Here is a 22,053-nt window from a genome sequence, read left to right as displayed (position 1 = left end):
CCCCCCCCGTTTTGTGTGTGTGTGTGTGTGTGTGTGTGTGAATTTATATATTAATTTTTAGCTCCCACCAATAAGTGAGAACATGTGGTATTTCTCTTTCTGTGCCTGACTCGTTTCACTTAATATAATTCTCTCGAGTTCCATCCATGTTGTTGCAAATGGCAGTATTTCATTCGTTTTTATAGCTGAGTAGTATTCCATTGTGTAGATGTACCACATTTTCCGTATCCACTCATCTGATGATGGACATTGGGGCTGGTTCCAACTCTTGGCTATTGTAAAGAGTGCTGCGATGAACATTGGGGAACAGGTATACCTTCGACTTGATGATTTCCATTCCTCTGGGTATATTCCCAGCAGTGGGATAGCTGGGTCGTATGGTAGATCTATCTGCAATTGTTTGAGGAACCTCCATACCATTTTCCATAGAGGCTGCACCATTTTGCAGTCCCACCAACAATGTATGAGAGTTCCTTTTTCTCCGCAACCTCGCCAGCATTTATCGTTCAGAGTCTTTTGGATTTTAGCCATCCTAACTGGGGTTAGATGGTATCTCAGTGTGGTTTTGATTTGCATTTCCCGGATGCTGTAATTCTTATAGGAGCTGATTTTAACTTAATGGTGTAGTGGCTAAACTGGGGGGGGGGGGGGCATGTCAGGCCATTCCTGCAGTGCCTAGGCGGTGAGGGGTGGCGCTGGCCTCTAAATGGGCTTCGTGGGAGCTGGACACAAAGGGACACTCTGCAACTTTTCAAGCTCTACACCACGTGATCTCCTACCCTAAGTATCTGCAGTTAGTAGTGCTGAATCATAATTTTGTTACAGGGCGCTGAAGCTCAGATGGACTGCAGTACCTCTTGGAAACGCTAGGGCTCCAAGCTGAAGATCGGGTACGCGGGACTGAGAGGATAATGACATTCTAAAGCTTCAGGTTATTTCTCAGCGTCTCCGGAGGCTGCAGTCGAAGCACTGCGCTCCCTGGTGGGCACGTCAGGAAGATCCTGAGATGTCACACCGCCCCTTTCGAGAGTCGCGCCTGCATCCTCCTTTCCCAGACTTTCCTGTCACCAATTTTCCAATTTCATCTTTTTTTTCAAGTCCCTAACCAGCTGATCAACTTATGAGACACTGTCCACGAGTGAGGGCAGATTCGTACCCCAGGTTTTCTCTCTGTGCCCATGAAGTGGACAACCAAATATTGATTCAAGTTCTGTCCCTAGGAGACTTTCTATGTCACAGCCACAAAATAGCATAAGCTTCCCCCCCACAAAACCTGGTTTTGCCCCTGTGGGCTCTATGGTTGGAGTACGCTTAAAGTGTGTTGGGCAAATCTAAGCAAGTCGGGGCTAAGGTAACACAGAGCCAGTAAGAAAACCTCTGTGGAGGAAATTGACCCGTGGGGTCTGACCACTTCTGCGTGTGTGTGCCCGAGCATGTGTGTGTGTGTGTGTGTGTGTGTGTGTGTGTGCGCGCGTTTGTGTGTGTGTGTGTGGGGGGGGTATATTTCTTTCTTTCCTTTTCTTTTATTACCAGACTTTCAGTATTCAAAGGCTTATGTTTGTTCGTTTTGAAAAATACGATGCAATTTTAATTATTCTTTGAGTAATCAAGGGAGGGGATTCTGTTCGCATGTTCAGCAGAGCAGAGGGGGCGCAGGGCCGGGATGAATAGAAAGGTTGGTGGAGGGATAGAAAAATGGGGAGGGCAGCAATAGCTTAAAGGAAACCACAGAGAGATGGCAAGAAGTAGTCCTGAGCCATGGGACTCAGCCAGAGGGTGAGTGACAACAGGGACAGATTGGTGGGACACAGGTCAGCACTCCCTCTGCAGTTCCTGAGGTGTTTGGCGAGAACATCTTGCTCCACAGTGACCCACAATGGACCCACCCTGGGGGACTGGGACTAGGTAGTCCCCAGAGCAGGGGGACTCTGGAGCCTGTGGTTTAAAGGAGAAACTGCTATCTGGGGACTAGATATTTACAATAATTATATTTGAGAAGTCAAGCATATTTGAATTGAAGCAGTTAATTTGATTTAATGTTCCCAGATATTATATATACATAGGATTTGTTTAAACACATTATAAATTGTTTTCTGCTCATATGCTGATTTGAAATATAACAAAGAAAGGTATCAAAGTGCCATCTAGCGGAAAGGTGGAGAATTGAATTGAAAATATTTACAAGTTGATTTCTTTTTTTTTTTTCCATGTAAAAAACAATAACATTAGATGATGTTATAATGGGAATAATAATTCCTTATCTTACATGAATGAACAGTAATACACACAGCACAGTATGCATCTCCTAGCAGGAGAATGTTGTAATGTTCTTGTATTCTTTTCTTTACTCTTGTTAAGCAAAATGTTATTATTATTAATACTAATCACTGATGGTTGGACCCACTGAATTTTGTGTCTATAATATCCATTTTAAAAGCTGTTCACTTAACTCTAGAATGTTCATTTTAACTCCTTTTGGATAGAACCAACTGATAATGATATAAATGATATTCTTATGATCACACCCTCCATGGAATTATTTAAAAGGCTGCACAAAAAGCTGAGAATTGATTTCAACGTACGTTATTCCCAGGCACTGTACTAGAAGACGCTAGAGTGTAGAGGAAATCTGGAGAACATAGCAGCTCCTGATGCTGAGAATGGCAGCTACCTTCGATGTGAACACTGTAAGTGAAGACCCACTAGCAGTTGAACATAAAATGCCTTTAAGTAGTAAGTGTGGCGTCTCAGACGTCTGTCTTTCTAACATGTATGTAACAGCAAGGAGAAATACACGCCTGACAAAGGGGCTGCTTTTCCATCAAACTCTACTACCCAAATTCTGTTCACATTTAAGTTGGCACCTAAAGACTTTGAGCCTGGAAGACCTGGATTTCCTAGACCGGGCTCTTGCTCTAACTAGTTGTGTGAGATGGGAGAAGCCACTCACCACGTTGGGCTTTATTTCTCTGGATATTGATCACTAAAATCTCTTTCACCTTTAACAGTTCACAGGTCCCCTATAATTCATGTGCCAAACCTCATCTTCCATCAGTCTCATCACTTCTTTACTAATAGCACTGTGGTCAAGGCAAAAAATTCAAAGGAGTGGACTTGATTAGAGGGACCCATGTGGAGCCATGCCCCTTAGCAGGATAAAGCTTCTCTGATTCTTTAATCAGGTAGGTTGATAGCTAAGGCCATAAGCAGATCACATACGAAGCTACCTCAGAAAGTTCATGGAAGGATTTGCATTATCTTTGAATCTGTTTTTCTATGATCTTTTTGAAGTACTCTCATATAATGTAAAATCTATTATTTGTAAGCCTTCCTTAAACAAACACCTCAATCTTATATATCAGTCTCATTCCTACACTGGGATTCCCTCCTCAGAGTCTCTGATAGGGCCCTGGTGCCACGTGTGAGAACCTCAGCATTCCTACTTTGTGTGGCCTTGTTTAAAAGAGCGGCACTCATTGCAGAGAGGCAGTTCTGCAAAGAGTCATAACCAACCTTTCTTTGAATGTTTAGAATCAAAATCACTCAAGAAAGTAGAACTTTTAAAATTGGAAAAGACAAAATGAAACTGTGTCCTATAGAATAACACAGTAGTAGGTGCCTAAGAAACATAGGTGAAATTTAATTGGATCGGGGCAATAATCGATAATATTTTGGAAGACTATGTCCTGGTACATTGGATGTGCCCACTGCAAGTAACAGAAAACCCAATTCAAACTGGCTTAAACATAAAAAGGATTTACTGCTGTGAAAGAGGAAAGCCGGAGTTCAGTCAGGCCCCAGCCACTCTGTCTCCACATCTCTGTGGTCCCTGAGCTGGCTTCTCAGCTTGCTGCCACTACAACCAGCGCCAATGCTTCCTCATTCATAGAGAGGGGAAAGAGAGAGCCATTTGTCAGCCACCAATCCACAGCCTTAAACTTTGCCCAGATTGATGGCTCTGAGCCAACAGCTGTGGCTGGGGAAGGCCACCTGCCAGCTGCCCTGCCCTGCCCACCTGATTCCCAGGACAAGGAAGATGGGATTACATCTGTGTATATGTGCAAACCAGGATCCACCCTGCAACTGGAGAGGAGGTCACTTCCACCCCCAATTTATGGCCATAATGCACAGGGAGAAGAGTGGACAGCCAATACACCCATCCCACTGAGCCACTATCAAGGTTAAACAATATAAGCTCTGGAAATTTCCTTGTTTATACGACTGCAAGGAGCATACTCTATTTTTTTTTTGTTCTTGTCTACACGATAACTACCAAATTAATATTTCAGTAAAAAATAAAGCAGCAGTTAATAATTTGGTGATCTTATACACCAAATTAATATAATGTCATTTATATCAAAAGAGTTGCAAAATAAAACTACATTGATGCACTTTTTCCCACCTATTGCATTGTTAAAAATCCTTAAGTTAGGTGTTATGTTAAATGGGAGAAAACATTACTACAAATTTTTGAAGGAATATTTGGCAATATTTATCAAAATTAAAAATGCATTTACCCTTTTGTTTTGTTTTCAGCAATTCTACTTCTGTAAGATAGCCTACAAATTTGCCTGCATATGTATGAAAGAGGGAAAGACAGAAAACAACCGAAGTGTACTTCAACAGGGGACTGGTTAAATAAAATGTGAGATCCTTGCAACAAAACACCATGCTTCTGCAACAGACTGAGGAAGTCCTCTCTGTGCCAATCACAAGCATCTCCAAGACAGAATGAATACTAAGTGAAAAAGAGAAAAGCACTGAACAGTGCGCAGAATGTGCTATATTTTTGGAAGGGAATATTCTGATTGACTATTTCTTATCTTCTTGTGTTTTATTTATGAATCATGGGCATACACAACTCAAAAATTAAGATATTATACAAAGTTAAGTATGAAAAACTAAATTGTGTGTTTTTCCTCAAATACTTCTTAGGAAAGACTTTACAGAAAGATCACATCTTATCAGAAATTACATCCCAACCTTTTTTTTTTTTTATGTGAAGTGTTGCCTCAAGACTACTAAAGTAATAAACAGATAATAAGATAATACTGTTTGGTAATCTTGAAGGCACTCCAGTTTCCAGTTCCAGTTTTGTTTGAACTCTTGCCCTTTATGCCGTTCCAGTCATTCTGATCTTTTGTGGGTTTTTTTGACTGTTGTCATTTTGGTTTTGTCTTCCTCAGGACAAACTCCTATTCATCCAATCTTTGAGCCCCTCATAGGACCCTGCGCCTACCTGTCATTTCAGTTTGAGATTGTATATTTCGTGTAATTATTTTGTTGTTCATGCTAAGTACACTGCAAGCTTCACGAACTAGGGACATTCCTATTTGCTCAGCACTATGTCTCCAAAGCTCAGTGTGACGCTATCACATCATTGTGCTCAATAAATACTTTTCATATTGGATGAGTTATATAATGGTTGACACAGGTTGAAAACTATGTGGAGACAGTTCAAATTCTAGGTTGTTGCTCTGAATCAGAACAATAACCAGGTAACTATGTGCACTAAAGAGAAAACCCCAGTACTGAAAATATGGGGAGCTGTTTGAAGATGCTGAAAACTCTACTCCTGCATAGTCATCCATGTGTTTTCAAACTGTTTTTTCTTTGTAGTATGGATATACTTGATATTTATTTGTCAATACATTTATTATCCAGCTGTTTGTAAGCCTCTCCCTCCCAAACCACTCCAAATAAATATACAGTACAAATACAAAACTACACACAAGATAGTTTTCTGGGCAAGTATATCTTTGGATTTGTCCCCTAAGGTACCCCTTCCAGGTGACTTGCTGCTCATTATCCTCTCTCATCCAGGATTTCTGAGCATTCATTCACACTCACTCTGAGCTCGTGTCTACCCAAACTGATATGAAAAAAAAAATCTTAAACATTGACATGACAAGATTTCCTGACTGCTCTGAAAACCTGCCACTGAATTTGGTCACATCCTTTCTTTCGGAAAGAGACGAGTGCACACAGGAGATCAGTGATTCCTGCAAATGGATGATGACTGTCTTTGTTCCCTTTCTTCTAGTTCCCATTTTCTGTTGAACGAATCTTTTTATGGTGGCTTCTTTTAGCAGTCCTGCTGATCTCTTGGTGCCACTTCTTGATTCTCTTCTGCTGTATCTGCCTTGATATCGATCTTCAAAAATACCGCCTTACAGCATTTCTTTGGCTCAGTAGAAGTGTGATCAAAAAGCAAGGGACTGGATACTGAAAACAACCTACAGTTATCACAGAATGGGAGTTTTGAGAATGACTGCTTTCGTTTGGTATTCTCTTACAAACATCAAGCCCCTCCAGTTTGTTACTGTGGAGGAAACATGACAGTACAGTGTCTTTTTTCAGTGAAATCAAAACCCTCTTCTAGGGAGTAATCTGCTTTGCTCTTCAGGGAGTTAGATTGCACCTGGGAACTCTCACTGCCTGAGTTTTCTCCAAAATCCAGTCCATGTACTCGACCACATTGGTATAAATGCCTGGCCTTTCCCTGTGAGCACAGCCTTCGCCCCAGCTTGTGATGCCCACCAAATGCCAGATCTTGTCATGGGTACAGGACAGGCCCCCCACCCCTGAAACTCCCTATAACACAGAGGAGAAAAGAAAAGGTGCACAGATCAGTTCAGACACTTCCCATCTTAAATACATTTTGCTCAGGGTGATTTCACTTAAACTTCTGTCCCTGCCCTTTAATACTTTTCAAAGAACCTGATCGACTGAATCAAAGCAAGCAGTCCCTTTTAGATTTCAGTATAAGGAAAACAAATACCTGTGTTTTCTGCTCATTGGCAGAAGACTGCATTTTAAAATGCATTCAACATTCTACTTTGAGTATGTTTAAGTGGTTGAGAACACTCTGTTTCCTCATAATTCCTTCCCTCCTTCTTTGTAGCCCACACAGATCATCTTATTGGTTGTTGTATGCCCTCTGTATCTTCTCTGGTATTCTTCATTTGTCCCCGAAGTTATCTTGGCTTTTTGGAGGGTATTTTGTATTTCATCTGAAAAAAAAATTTTTTTGTTTTGTTAGAGGAATAACAATATACATACATTTAAAATCAAAATCATACCATAGAATCACTGTATTCCACTCCCCAGGTTCATTCCTGCAGAATATGTTAAGTGTAGAAGGTTACCACAGCACAACCAGTGACACCTGGCATTAATACCATCCAGATCTACGTCAAAAGTGTAGTTCAGATTGTGAATAAATTAGCATTCTGGTTTCTTGTCTGTTTTTTTTTTTGTTGTTGTTGTTTAATTTTTTTTTTACTGTCAAATTCCTTCCCAGGTTTTTCTACTTTTTAAGAACAGCTTAAATTCAACTTTACATTCTGCTTTAAAAAAATAATAGCAAGGCTCAGAGGATCAGAGAAGTTTTACATCCTTACCTAATGGAGGAGTGTAAAGGTAGCAGAAGAGTCACTTAGTCAAAAGTCAAGTCCTAGATGGTCCATGTGCTAGTTTTGCAGGCATAGAACAACCTGTCTAGGCCTTTCTTTCCTCAGTAGGAAAATGAGTGTATAATTCTGGGGCAGACTTGAAAATAGAAGGAGAGAACAAGAAAAGGGATTGTTGAAGGAAATAAGAGCTAACAGCAAGCTAAGGTAGGAACAACCATGATGTGTTTGCCTGAACATAGTTTCCTCATTTAAGAGTGAATAGGGTGGAGATTAGTTCTGGAATTAAGATTTTAACTATATTCTGAAATTTCTGGGAAGCCTTTATAGTTTGCAAATGGGGAAGTGGCCTAAAGGTAAGGCTTAGAAATATTAATGGGGAAGCAGTAACTAAGGCCTGTTATGAATAACTCAGTAAAGACCTTACTAGGTACAGGTCATCGATCTTGATGTTCGCTCTATTTTGTTTCTCAGTTTGAACAAAATGCTGAAAATATCTGCATTTAGCGTCACATTTTGTGTTAAAAATGTTTCTTTTAACAGCATTGCTGTCTGTCTTCAGAAAGTTATGTTGTAGACCAGTTGCAGTACAGAACACGATAAACATCTCCGTTAGATTTTCCCTCTCATATTAGGGTGTTATTACATCTAACATAGTGCAGTAAAACCCAGCTATTTAATTCACTTACTTCAAGAAGGTGCACTAAAAAGACATAAGTTTTTTTCCTTTGTCTTATATTTTCTCCTGTAGCTACAATCTGTACCTCTATAGGTTGTATTCTATAACCTTTGAATGTGATATGCCATCTGTATGTTCTATAAAACAAAGTTCTCAGAAAATTAAGGACTGATTCACCTTCTCAGTACTGCAAATCATCTGACACAAAATATTTTTATACTTTGAAAACTATTACAAAGCATGATTGTTGTTTTCATTTTATTCATTAAATATCAGTTGCACCTTACAGCGCATTATAATACTGAACATTAAGCAACAAACAGTCCCAAAACATGAAGCTTTATGTAAATCGTAAAGCCCTAATAGGTTATGATGGTAATTTAGGGAGAAGTGTTCACAGTCTGTTCTTTCCTGTTGTGATTCTGTTCCTTAGAAAAATCCTACTTGCCTACAAACCATCCCTTGCTACTATGCTCAGAAACAGGCCGCTAGGATGGAAAGACTGCTGATCTGATGTTTATTATAATTTTTGTTATTATAGATCTTGCATAATCTAGACAATCTTTTTATTTTCACCTTACCACACTTGTTACAAATTAACAAGGTTTTACTGTAACTTTTGCCAATATTCGAAGGTCTGCAAAACCCTTGCAGGGAATGTGAAAGAATCATGGCCCTGAAAAAGAGCTACTCTGGTATTTCTCAAATAGGTATGTGATTTTTAAAATATATTATGGTTATTTATATTTCATTTAAAGATCAAGAGGGAAGAAAATGAGTAATTTGATTAACTAAGGTACTGGATGATATTTCAACTATCAAGAATAATAAGAAAGAACATTGACCTTGATAGTAAGAATCAGACCTAAGTTTGTTGGCTTTGCCTGGGTCTCACCATGAAATGCCACTTGTATAAATGTGCCAAATTGCAACACACATTCCATTAATACTTGGCAATGTAGAGTTTAGTCAGGATCTAATATTTACCTTTAAAATATGACCAGCTTGGCTGATAGGAATGAAAAAAACAGAAAATTGCTAAATTCACTGTTTTACTGATTTTCTCCCCTCTGTGGCTATCAGCTCCCTCAGTTATGATATATTCACATAGAATAACTCCTTCAGATATAGTTTCTCAAGTGACATCATACCATTATCCATTTTACCTAAGCTTCATGTATACCCAGAGATGCCAGCTCTCCCATGAAGTATTTGAGTTGGAGACCCATTTGAAGAAAGTTTTAAGTAACATTTGCTCCTACAGTTGGAAACGAAATGGCATGAACATAATGCACCTCACAAAGAGAAGGGAAAAGGGAATCTACGTAACCTGCAGTGTGTCTTACTACCCTTCGTGGCACGATTCCTGAGATGGGGAATAGGTGAAAAATTGGCAGCAGATGGCATTGGTGCAGATTTCCAGGCAGGCTTCATGACCTTGCACATCAACAACATCCAGTTCATCTCCTGAGAAATCAGTGTCATGGTACAATGAAGAATGACAGAACACTAGGTAGTAAATTACACGTCAGATGTGAGAAACACAACCTTAGTTAGCATTCATCGACCTCCTCAAGACGTGTTGATCTCAATCAGAAGAAAGTACTTTAGTCGCTCACCTGGGATGCTGTGCCTGCAGTTTTGTAGACCAAAACCAGGAAGAGCTTTGTTCTTTATAATGTGTGTACTTGGTCATCTACTTTCAGAGGTCTTAAGGAGACAAAGATTTCTAACAAAAAAAGGGGAAATATAAATACAGCATATAAAACATATAAAAGAAAAACACCTTTGGGGGGGCACGGTTTGGAGGTCATTAATTAGCATGGCACAATTTAGACTAAGGTGACAGGTACACAAATTCACTTTTATATCTTTATGCTCTATCACAGAATTGATTCTTTTAAAGTTATTTCTCAACATTCCAAAAAATACATTTATTATAATTCCATCCTATAGCACTTCTTTTAACTGAAGTAAATTTCTGTAAAATTTAGAAGGGTATAACGTTTATTTTCCAAATAAAATGTTCCGAGAGGCTTGTCATTCTCTCAGGCACAAAGGCACCAGCAGGACAAGAATCGTCATGTCGAAGATCCTGGGAAAATGGTGGCTCAGGTGATCCCGTGATGTGCAGAAACTAAGGGAGACACAATCAGACTAAAGAGAGAAAGACTCGTGTTTCCCACATGTGGAAGAAAAGATGGTGTGGTGACCCAAATCTGTCTTTATCTTTGAGTGGCAGGGTTTTGTACCCTTGGAGAAAAGCACAAAAGGTAAAACGAAGTCCTGTTTGTATTGGATTTTTTATATTGTAAAGTGTTTGTCTATGAAAAGAGAAGAGCAGTCAGACCGTTCTCAGGGCCATTGTAAAGCACAGTGCTCTGATTGAATGAATAGGAATGACATCACAGATTTGTCCCTCATCAGCAAAGAGGTAAAGAGGAGAAATTGGTAAAACATTTTTTATGCAAAAAAACAACAGTTTTTACAGGACACGTGGAAGGTAAAGTCATCACATGTTGGCATTTAATAGCGAAACTTGTCCTGTTTGGGAACTACCCTTCGTGAATCACGAGTCACATTCTGTGACTCATGAGTTGTAAACATTTTCAAAACTAAGCCACCTGGCTCTGTAAAAAATGTTCAGAGCTTGCTCTATTGTCAGCGTTCCTAGTATCTTCCTTCTTTATTTCCTTCCTTTCAACCCTCCCAAGACTATCTCAAAGACTCAAGAATTTTCATGCTACGTAGAAGAAATCTCCTATTCAGGGTTGCTCCAGGTTTATAAGGGGGTAAGGAAAATCTATCACTCACTCCAGACCCTGCCAGTATCTTCCCAGAAGGGACTGCCTTTTACTAAGTAGCATAAAATCAGTCTAGAGCAGAGCTTTCCAATGGAACTTTCTGCAATGATGGAAATATTCTATATCAACTCTCCCTTTGCTGAAGGCAGAGACCTCCCTAAGCTAAAGAAAAACGAGAGTCCTGGGTAATGCTGGATTTGTGTTCAGTAGGTGGGGAATAGAAAGAGAAAGGATCTAGGAGTTCTTTGCAACTTTTATCTATACAGACATTTAGATTAAAGTTTTATTCACTCAGAATTTTTAATGATAGATTTTGATCAGCTGTTCTTAAAAGATAACAAATTACTCTTGGGTTGGCTGGTTAGCTGAGTTGGTTAGAGTGTGGGATAGTAACACCAAGGTCAAGGGTTCAGATCCCTGTACTGGCCAGCTGCCAAAACAAACACAAAAACAAAAACAAATTACTCTTAATTGTAACTCCTTACCTTTGAGGTTTTTCTGGCCATTCTTGAGAGAAGAAGGTGAAAAACAAACAATCGGGATGGTAAGTACAAACACGGGGACAGACAAAAGCATCTGGGGCCACAACACTGCACTGTATTAGGAAAATGTCCCTAATACAAGCTGTGTGACAGAAGAAACCGTGACAGGAAATCAGTTCACCAGAAGAACCATGAAAATTCCAGTCGCTGTATTTGTAAATTCCATATTAAAAAATGTAAGTTTATCCCAAGATCTTTAAATTTTTTTTTTTTAATTTAGAAAAAGCGAAGTGATAATTTTAAACTTGAGATTTAAATATAAGGTCTAAACTACATAGGGCATAATGAAATCTATCACATGAAGAAGATAAAAGATATTGGCCCCATTTTATCTGTAAACATAAATTGATATCCTAAGTTAGATCTATTATATATATTATCAGCAACATACACATTTAATGGCTAAACTACCTCATTAAGAAAGCGATAGTTACCCAGATTAGAAAGTGCACAGGATTTCAATGACAATTCAGACACCACTTTACTGAGCTTCATTATTCTGGCCAGTGTCTCTGTTAGGGAGTGCTTCAACAGACAAATGTTACCAAAGGAAAAGAAAGTGAAAAAGTGTTTTATTTTTCCAATTGCAAGTAGGAAAAAACATAAGATGGTAAGAAATTCCCATTTAGGGAGATGACTTGGGTGTTATAGCCAAGGAGTTACTCTGAAAAGCTCTCCTCTGAGGGCTGAACAGCTGGACTGGAGTCCCAGCCCCTGGTGGTCTTGTGAATTTTACCTTGATTTCTTCATCAGTAAAACGACAGCTTCAGAGGGGCGAGGACGTGAAGAGTAGGAGAGTATGAATTGATGACTTCTCAAGCCCTTCTCAGTTTCAACACTAACTTTTTTTATAACGCCTAGGAACTCCCAGTTTTCTGGCTTGCTGTTCACATTGTGTTAAGTCTCAGAGATGTCATCTGAGCTGAGTTAAAGCCAGCCATAGAAGACCAATTACTAATTTGGGGGGTTGTGGTTTTTTATTTTTGTTGCTTTTGAACTAAATCTTTCATTCTTCATTTGCTTTTTACTTATCTGTTTTTTGTGACTGTGGAGAGCAGAGTATTAAGATCCAAATGTTAGTGATTTGAACTTATTTTGCTTTTGTCATTGGATTTCAGATAAGTATAATTTATTATGCAAATCTAGACCATCTCAAATATTTATAAATATAAAAATTTATAATATATTTTCTTAATAAATTTGTAAAAAGGATAACATAGGGTTAGTTATTAGAGATCAGATCATTTTTATATTCTTACATGATAGATTTATCCCTGAAATATTTCAAAATCCAGGAAAAAGCAGAATACAACTTTACACATGGGCTTCTGTTATTTTGTCTCAGGTAAGGAACTGTTATGTAAACAGATAGATGAGTAAGTTTTTATTTTTGATTCTATAGAGTTAGGCTGTAACACCTTTTAGGCTGGAAAGGGTACTGCCAATCAGGCCGATTATAGCTGTTTCAAAATTGCCACTTTAAAAAGGAAGCATTTTAGAAATTAGCTAAGGTATGGGTTAAGCATATATAAATTTTTTATAACAGTGTCATTAAAAGGCAGATTCCTTACCATGAATTCATGCATCCAAATCGGGCTTTAAATGTACTTTTCATAATGAAAACTATAGTACTGTCATAGAAATGACTTTTAGTGGTTAAAAATAAGATTTGGCATCAAGTTGATGAAAAAAAATTAGTGAATCACCATTGTGTTTTCCATTAAGATACTCTAATGTGCTTGGGCTCAACACTGATGCTCTACGATGGGAAACCTTCTTGTGGCATATGTAAAAAAGTGACAGTGGATGTCATTTGAGCATTCTTGTTAACAGAGCCATTATAGCTCGTCCCTGTCATGTCTAGGTCCATATAAACACCTTTGTTGCAAGCTGAAAATAAACGTGGAACGATATGGCTACCTCCCAGAAATAAGAAGTATTTCTACCTTAGCAACTGTCTCTTCTCACTTACTCTTTTAACTTTTTCTCCCACTTTTCCTTAGAAGTCCTTTGTTTTTATTTTAATCTGCTTAATTGCTATTCTCAGGAATAGGTAGCAGTAAAAGAATACCAATGTCCTTCTTACATTTCAACAATTCTAGCGCTGTAACCTTGCATTTTGATTTTCTGGCCTAGCCTCTCTCATCATAACTCCACTGATTAATTAATTCACTAATTAATGTATTCAAGTATCTATTTCACTATTAAGACAAGTGTCACTTCAACCTTTATATTTGCTCCCTTTGGTTGGAATTAGGATGTTTAATAAAGACTTTCATGTAAAATTTTATGTTGGGAAGGAAAAGAAAATAAATGAATGGTGAAAACTGAGGTAGTAAGATATGTCACTCTAGGAGGTAAAGAAATTTTAATAAACTATAGTTATGTTAATGGGGGGCAGGTATGTATATATATTAATTTTTGCTCTACACCAAAAGAACTTCACTGGAAGAGTTTATTTCCACATAGCACTGTTTTGTTTTATAGCCATGAAACCATATCTGGTGCAACTTTCTGTATACAGCACAATAACTAGTACTTATTAATTCTCCCAAGACATCTTACCATTTATTTGGTGTGGGCATTGCTTGAAAGAATACCCAGAAATTGCTCTTGCCATATTCACCCTTAGCAGCATTTCTCTAACACTGTCTTTCAGGACACAAGTAAACCTATTTTAAAAACAATAACATCACTGGGTGGAAATTTATGTTTAAAATAACGGGTCTTCAAAGTCAGCACACAGAAAGCCAAAGAGAAGGAAACAAACTGCTTTATCTCTTGCCAAAACAAATATTTTCTTAGCAGGATTGTGAGTTTGTCATTCCAGCATCCCTACATTTAAGAGACCATGTGTAATACTCCTTCCCAGCAGGAAACAAACAAGACTGGGTGAACTATGGCCTGCTGGTTCAATGTAGCCCCAAATCTGCCTGTTTTAATACAGCCCATGAGCTAAGAATGGTTTTTATATTTTCAAATGGTTATATTTATTTTAAATGGTGACATATTATATAATGGCACTTATATAATATCCTCGATTTTGTCTTTGGACCCCAAAATCCAAAAATATTTATCTCTGCCTTATTAAGAAACATTTGGTAATACCTGTTCTAGATTCTAGAATAGTAAAATTTTAAAAGTTCCTGGAAGAATAGAATGAAAAGATAATATAAATCTCTCCATGGGCTTTTTGTATAAATATAATTTCAGAGTGCTATGTAAATATCTATGAGCACAGCAGTAATCCACAAAGATGTTAAAAACTGAATTCTGCAGAAAGGCTTTATTACTGAATTTTCAAGTTCAACATGGAACAAAAATGATGGGTGGAATGTTCTAAAATTTTTAAAATATAGCTATAGAGACAAAACCAGCAAATGCAATTTGTGAATCTGGATAAAATTAAGGCTGACAGCTATAAATTACATTTGGGAAACAATCAAGATGACATAAAGGAATTCTTATTAAATTTTTTATTTCTTTTGTGTAGGTTAACGCATGCTGAATTATTTAGGGGTGCAATATCATGATATTTTAAAGTTACTTAAAACGGTTAAACATATAGTCATGTATAGGTAGGTTAAGAAAAAATGGCAGAGTCTTGGTGGTGGCAGGTGATCATTGTACTATTGTTTCGTATCATCTTTACAAATGTTTAATTTTTTCCTAATAAAATAGTTGGGGGAAGTTCCAGTTTAAATCATATCAATTATCATTAATCAATAGAAAAGCAAAAACCAAAATGATTAAGAAGCATAAAGAGAGACTGGAAAGTCTATACTGTGAGGCACATCTTTTTTTGTAATATTTAATATTTCAATTGAAGGACAATTTATTTTTTAGTTGTTAACATCAAATTTTATAAAATTTGGTGGATGCAACTTATTAATCATCCTGTAAAGTCCATTTCCTCTGTGTAGGAACATACACATTTACCATTCACGAGGATCTCCAGATGATAATCCAGCCATAAAAGTGAAGAGCAATCATCTTGGGTGGTAGGTGCAGACTACTTGGCAGGAGTTGGCTTTTGGTGTAAAAATAGTAGTAATATCTCCTCCTTGAAAGTAGGCATCTTTGAGCAGCTTAGTCACAAATTCTGTGATGCAGTACATGGCATGTATTATTTTTTGATGTTAGCAGGCACATATCTAATTAAGCAATAATCTCACAAAGGCAAAGCACATAGGTGTACTTATCAGGCAACATGCCTGAACTTGGAAATTAAGGCAATTAACACTTTCATTTTAGTTTCTTGCATGAACAGCCACCGATGGAAAAGAAAATCACGAAATAGCTTAGCACATTTGCCTAAATGGAATTGTGCTTGTGAGTGATTGTCTTGGAGACCTGGAGTGCTTTGTGGGTAATAGAATTATTTCTCGGAACTTTACTAGCAAAAGATGCTCTTTAGGATCCCATCTGAGTCTCAAATTGGCCTTCTGCTTCTCCTTTTCCCCACTGCTTCTCTTTATCCAACCCTGGGCTTGTATGAAACAAAGGCTCCAGAGCAATCACTTTTCAGTAGTGTCGGTGGCCCTGGAAGTGATAACGCATTACATTGCCTCACCATTTAAGATGGGCTAATGTACCAACAGGAACTTTAGACTCTCAGAAAAATTACTGAATCCCCTTTAGCTGAAATCACAAATAAGTTGTGTTTTTTTAAAGCCAAGTTTCATAAGATTTAAAATTTCTTTTGTTTCTAGAAAGAGATATTTAATATTCTAGATCGTGTATGGCTTTTTTTTAGATCATTTGTTCCTTAGTCACTGAGTCAAAAGTTGTGGTTTTTAATCTTGGCATTTTCTCATTGAGAGGTACTGCTATATACCGCTTGGTCTTCTTAATATTAAAAAATAGAGAGAGAACAAAAATAAAAATACTTTAGGTGTGATAAAATATAATTCTAATATGTATTGTTGTAACAAACATCATGCCAGTAAATATGTAGGAAAGAAGGTAGATACAAAGCAGTCAAAACTATCACAAGAGGCTTACAAGATTTAGGTAGTCCATGAATTAGAATAGGATAAATTACATCTGTATTTTCACTAACCACCAACTGAAATGTTGCATATCTTTCTATTATTAATGAACGCGACAAACCACATCAGTATTCATAGTGTCTGTGACTTTGTCATAATAGTAATCACCGATTACCACACTTGCAGATATGTCAAAGTACCATTATCACTTACTACTAGTTTGGTGGGAATTACTACAGTGCAGCTTTAGACCTACCACGAAATCTTGTCACATAATGTCTTAATAAGAACCACATCTGTATCCCACAAAAAATGTGCAAGTAAATGTTAAAAAGAATTTATTTATTTGGTAATCTTATATATATATATATTTCTTTTTTAATTTTATTTTGTTGATATACATTGTGGCTAATTATTGCTCCCCATCACCAAAACCTCCCTCCCTTCTCCCTCCCCCCCTCCCCCCCAACAATGTCCTTTCTGTTTGCTTGTCGTATCAACTTCAAATAATTGTGGTTGTTATATCTTCTCCCCCCCCCCCCCGGTTTGTGTGTGTGTGTGTGTGTGTGTGTGTGTGTGTGTGTGTGTGTGAATTTATATATTAATTTTTAGCTCCCACTAATAAGTGAAAACATGTGGTATTTCTCTTTCTGTGCCTGGCTTGTTTCACTTAATATAATTCTCTCAAGGTCCATCCATGTTGTTGCAAATGGCAGTATTTCATTCGTTTTTATAGCTGAGTAGTATTCCATTGTGTAGATGTACCACATTTTCCGTATCCACTCATCTGATGATGGACATTTGGGCTGGTTCCAACTCTTGGCTATTGTAAAGAGTGCTGCGATAAACATTGGGAAACAGGTATACCTTCGACTTGATGATTTCCATTCCTCTGGGTATATTCCCAACAGTGGGATAGCTGGGTCGTATGGTAGATCTATCTGCAATTGTTTGAGGAACCTCCATACCATTTTCCATAGAGGCTGCACCATTTTGCAGTCCCACCAACAATGTATGAGAGTTCCTTTTTCTCCGCAGCCTCGCCAGCATTTATCGTTCACAGTCTTTTGGATTTTAGCCATCCTAACTGGAGTTAGATGGTATCTCAATGTGGTTTTGATTTGCATTTCCCGGATGCTGAGTGATGTTGAGCATTTTTTCATATGTCTGTTGGCCATTTGGATATCTTCCTTAGAGAAATGCCTATTTAGCTCTTTTGCCCATTTTTTAATATTTTTTTACTTCATGCATTTAGAAAAGCTATTCTTAGAAAAGAGGCCAATAATGTTCACTAATCAACCAAAGGGATCCATGGGAGAAAAGAGGGCTGATCACCCCCGCTATAGACTCTCCTCAAAATATATGCCTGCTAAGTTCTCCACATACAGCCTCTTCATATAGCATGATTTTCTCCGTAATCAGCAACTAGCCGAAGAATGACTTGGGATTTGTCTCCTCTCCTCAAGTTTTGTGTTGCTCCCAACCAAACTGTATAGCAATCCGCCTAGTAATGAGAGTCTATTCTCACTTCAAAATATTCCCAGTGACCATGCAAATCCCACCTTTTGGTGGAAAGCTATCATTTGACACTAAAATATTACTTTTAAGAAAAATTTTAGTTATTTGATAAATTAAATATGTTTTATATATTTAATATATTTGCTAATTTTCTTAGTAGATTCATATATCCCATACTAATTGGATCATTTAATTTCACAAAGCAGATTGATTTTCAAAATGCAAATACAGCTTCTAGTGGCAGTAAGAGCCAGTTAATTTGTTTTGTGTGTGTGAATTGCCAAGTGCTTATTTTTATATTTTGACTTTGTATCTAGACTTCTTGCTAATTTAATTTACTCAGATAATTTACATGTTGGTTATTTTGGATTTTCTTTTAGGTATACAATCATATCATCTATGAAAAATTAGTTTATTTATTTTTTAAATCTTTACCTTCTATTTCTTTTTCTTTCCTTATTGCACTGACTAGGATCTCCAGTACAATGTTTAATGAATGTAATGGTGGGTATTCTTGTCTTCTTCTTAATCCCTTGGGAACATTTTCAATATTTCACTATTAAGTATTAAGTTTCTTGAAGACATTTGGCTTGGTTTGTTTTAAATATCCTTTAACGGATGAGGAAAATCCCCTTTTATTTTGAGTTTGCTAAGAGTTTTTATTATGAATGGAATTTTATCAAATATTTTTCTGCATGCGTTGGTTTTTAAAATTATTTAAATTTAATTTTTTATTGTGGTGACATATGCATAACATAATATGTACCATTTTAACCATTTTTAAATGGTTTTGTGGCATTAAGTACATTTACATTGTTAAGCAACCATCACCACCATCACTCTCCAGAACTTTCCCGTCTTCCCCAGCTGCAAGTCTGTACTCATTAAACACTAACTCTCCATTTCCCCCTACCCCCCAGTTCTTGGTAACCTCTATTCCTCTTTCTGTCTCTATGAGATTGACTGCTCCAAGTACCTTATGTAAATGGAATCAGGAAGTATTTATCCTTTTGTGGCTGGTTTATTTCACTTGACATAATGTCTTCAAGACTTACCCATGTTGGAGCGTGTGTCAGAATTTCCTTACTTTTCAAGGCTGTATAATATTCCACTGTACGTATGTACCACATTTTGTTTATCTGTTCTTCTGTTGATGGACACATGGACTGCTTCTACTTTTGGGCTATTTTGAATAATGGTGCCATGAACACAGGTGTGCAAATCTCTTCAAGACCCTGCTTTCACTTCTTTTGGGTATAGACCCAGAAGTAGTGAATCTATTGATTTTTCCATGTTAAACTAACTTTTCATTCCTGGAACTACCCCATCTTTGTCACAGTGTCACTATGTCACTATCTCATCCCTTTTTTTTAGATATACTTCTGAGTTAAGTTTGGTCATATTTTGTTTATGATTATTTGCATGTATGTTTATGAGGGAAAAAAAGGCTTGTGCCTTTTTTTAAAAATAATGTTCATGCCAGGTTTTGGTATCAAGACTATACTGACCTTACAAAATGGGCTGTAGAGTGTGCCTCTGTTGACCTTCTCTAATATAAGGGCACATCAGAGAGTTTGTGGAAAAATAGGATTAAAAGATGATATAAATCTTTCCATGAAGTTTTTGAAGTGCCCTCAAGTATGTTTGTTTTTTACTTCATTTCTGCTATTTTCTCTGTTCCCCTCCCCCCCCCCGCCTTCTAGTTTCTTTGCATTTAATTTGCTGTTCTCTTTCTACTTTCCTGAGCTGGATTCTTATTAAATTTTAACTTTTCCCTATTCTAATGTATACATATAAGTCTGTGCATGTGATCTCAGGACTAATTTAGCTATATCCTAAAATTTTGCTGTGCCATATTCTTATCAATCAGCTCAATATATTTTCTAATTTCCATTGTGATCTCTTCTTTGACCCATGTTTATTAAAAAGAGTATACTTAATTTTCAAACACTGGGGGAATTTTCCAGTTGTATTTTTGTTATTTGTTAGCTTAATAGCACTGTGACTGGACAACATACTCTGTGTAATTTCAACCCTTTAAAATTTTTTGAGAATTGTTTTATAACCTTGTCAATTTTTGTAAATGTTCCATATTTATGTGTAAAGAACGTATATATGTATATATGCAGTTGTTTGGTCCAGTGTTTAAAATATGTCAATTGAGTTAGCTCTGATATGTTTACTAATAAAATAATAATGCAATTTCAAAATAATGACAAGGAAGGAGTATAATAACCTGAATAACAACTTTGTCACAAAGAAAAATGAAATTAAAACTGCATAGTTAAATACATTAGGTGGAATTTATTTTATTTTAATTCTTTTTATCTAGATTTGCCATTTTTTACATATGCCAGAAAAAAACATTTACTGTGTTTAAAGTACTAGCAACAGAATCAGAAATTAAGTCTATTATGCGTAAGTTTTCTTTTAAAGGAATGCTTAAGTTTTTATTTTAAATAAAGAATAAACGTAGGAACTAAAAAAATACTTATACTGCCCCATCTTTGTTGCAGTGTCACGAATATAGCCTAGTGAATATTGGTTAAATAATTTATAAACAAATTTAGTAGATATGATGTAGGGTGAAGAATTAACAGCAGTAGTTAAGTTATTGAAATGTATAAACATGTATGAATATGTGCACATTTTTCAGTCCAAAATTGCCATTGTGTATGTGCATGTGTGTTATATTGAATTGACTGCCTTATGGAAAATTGACTAATCACTGAGATAAACCAAGACTTCTGCTCTTTAATATTGCTTTTAAATATTATTTAAAAGTGTTATACAGATATAGATATAGATATAGATATAGATGCAAGTATCGATATACATATATATTCCTACTATTATTTCTTTACCCCAATTTCCTTCCTTGCTTAAAACCCTTGGAGCCTTAAGTGGAAAATAAATAAAACTATTTTTTTTCCCTGGAGTAGATGGCATGGGACTCTCCCACGTGTGTGGGGACTCTAGAGTGATTTCCCTCTCTGGGCTTGTGCCGCCTTGTTTTCCAATCTACAGGTCAGAAAACCAAGCACTTTCCATACATACTTAAGACAAAGCTCTACTTAACCAGCAGAAACTGAGGCAAATAAAATGAAACATATCATTTGATATAATAAAATCATCCTACAAAGAGAAAAATGAGCATGTTTTTAGAACCTAAAATGTAAATGTATAGTTTACTAACACCAAGATTTACAAGAAATAGGGAGAGAGAGAGTTAAATCAATAGCATTCGCAGGGTTCCTTTCATAATGTTGAACTTTATCTTTTCAGAATTCTAGAACATTCCCCAGTGTGGCTGTGTGTGTGTGTGGTGTTCAGCACTTTCATAGCCTGCAGAAGCCAGAACTGACAGGGAAAGGGTTCTTTCTATTTCCTCCCTCTTCCCACCCCCAGCTCACTATTAATCAACTCCTTCTCTGACCACTCTCGCCACTGCGATTTCCCATCTGTGTTTTCTCTTCTAAGTTATTTCTTTTCTTTCCATCTGTAAGGTCTTTCTCTCTATCTATCAAAGAGTTCTGAATGACTTTTACTTATAAAATTTTCTATGTAAAAAATATGTGCTGCATGGATATGAATAGATTGTCTTGCTCACCTATAACGTGCTTATTCAGCATTGATCAAAATGCTCTATGAAAAACTGACTCATCAGTGAGACAAATTACAAACCTTCTGATTTTTTAATATTGCTCTTGAATGTTTTTTTCATTTGCACAAGGGTACTTCAAAGAGTTCCTGGAAAGATTCATGTTATCTTTTAATTATATTTTTCGACAAGCTTTTTGAAAAGCCCTTGTGAATACTAGTTTTTGAGTAGAAACTACTCCTCTTCTTTCATTCTGCATCTCCTCTCAAACTGGTAATGAACATTAGCTAAAAATCTCTAAAATGTTACAACAGACACATTTTAAAAATCAATTATTCTCTATTGTGAAATTTTTTAAAACCACCATGGTAGAAAAAGGCATTTCAAGGCATAACTGCTTGAGAGAAAGGTTAAATAATAATTTTTGAGACGATACCTGAAAATATCGTTTGCTTATTTGCTGCAATTCTTAATAAGAGTGCTTTTCTTCTTCCAAAATGGTCTTC

General features: G+C 36.8%; 1 pseudogene; it reads right to left on the bottom strand.

Annotated features, from left to right (window-relative positions):
* Positions 1 to 6,085: 6,085 nt before the first annotated feature.
* On the bottom strand, positions 6,086 to 21,080 carry LOC134361722 (coagulation factor XI-like; annotated as a pseudogene).
* Between the last annotated feature and the right edge of the window lie 973 nt (positions 21,081 to 22,053).

Source organism: Cynocephalus volans, chromosome 13, assembly GCF_027409185.1.
Source record: "Cynocephalus volans isolate mCynVol1 chromosome 13, mCynVol1.pri, whole genome shotgun sequence".
In the NCBI taxonomy this organism is placed as follows: Eukaryota; Metazoa; Chordata; class Mammalia; order Dermoptera; family Cynocephalidae; genus Cynocephalus; species Cynocephalus volans.
Note: the sequence above shows the minus strand (reverse complement) of the source record. Positions and strands in the feature narration are given on the sequence as shown.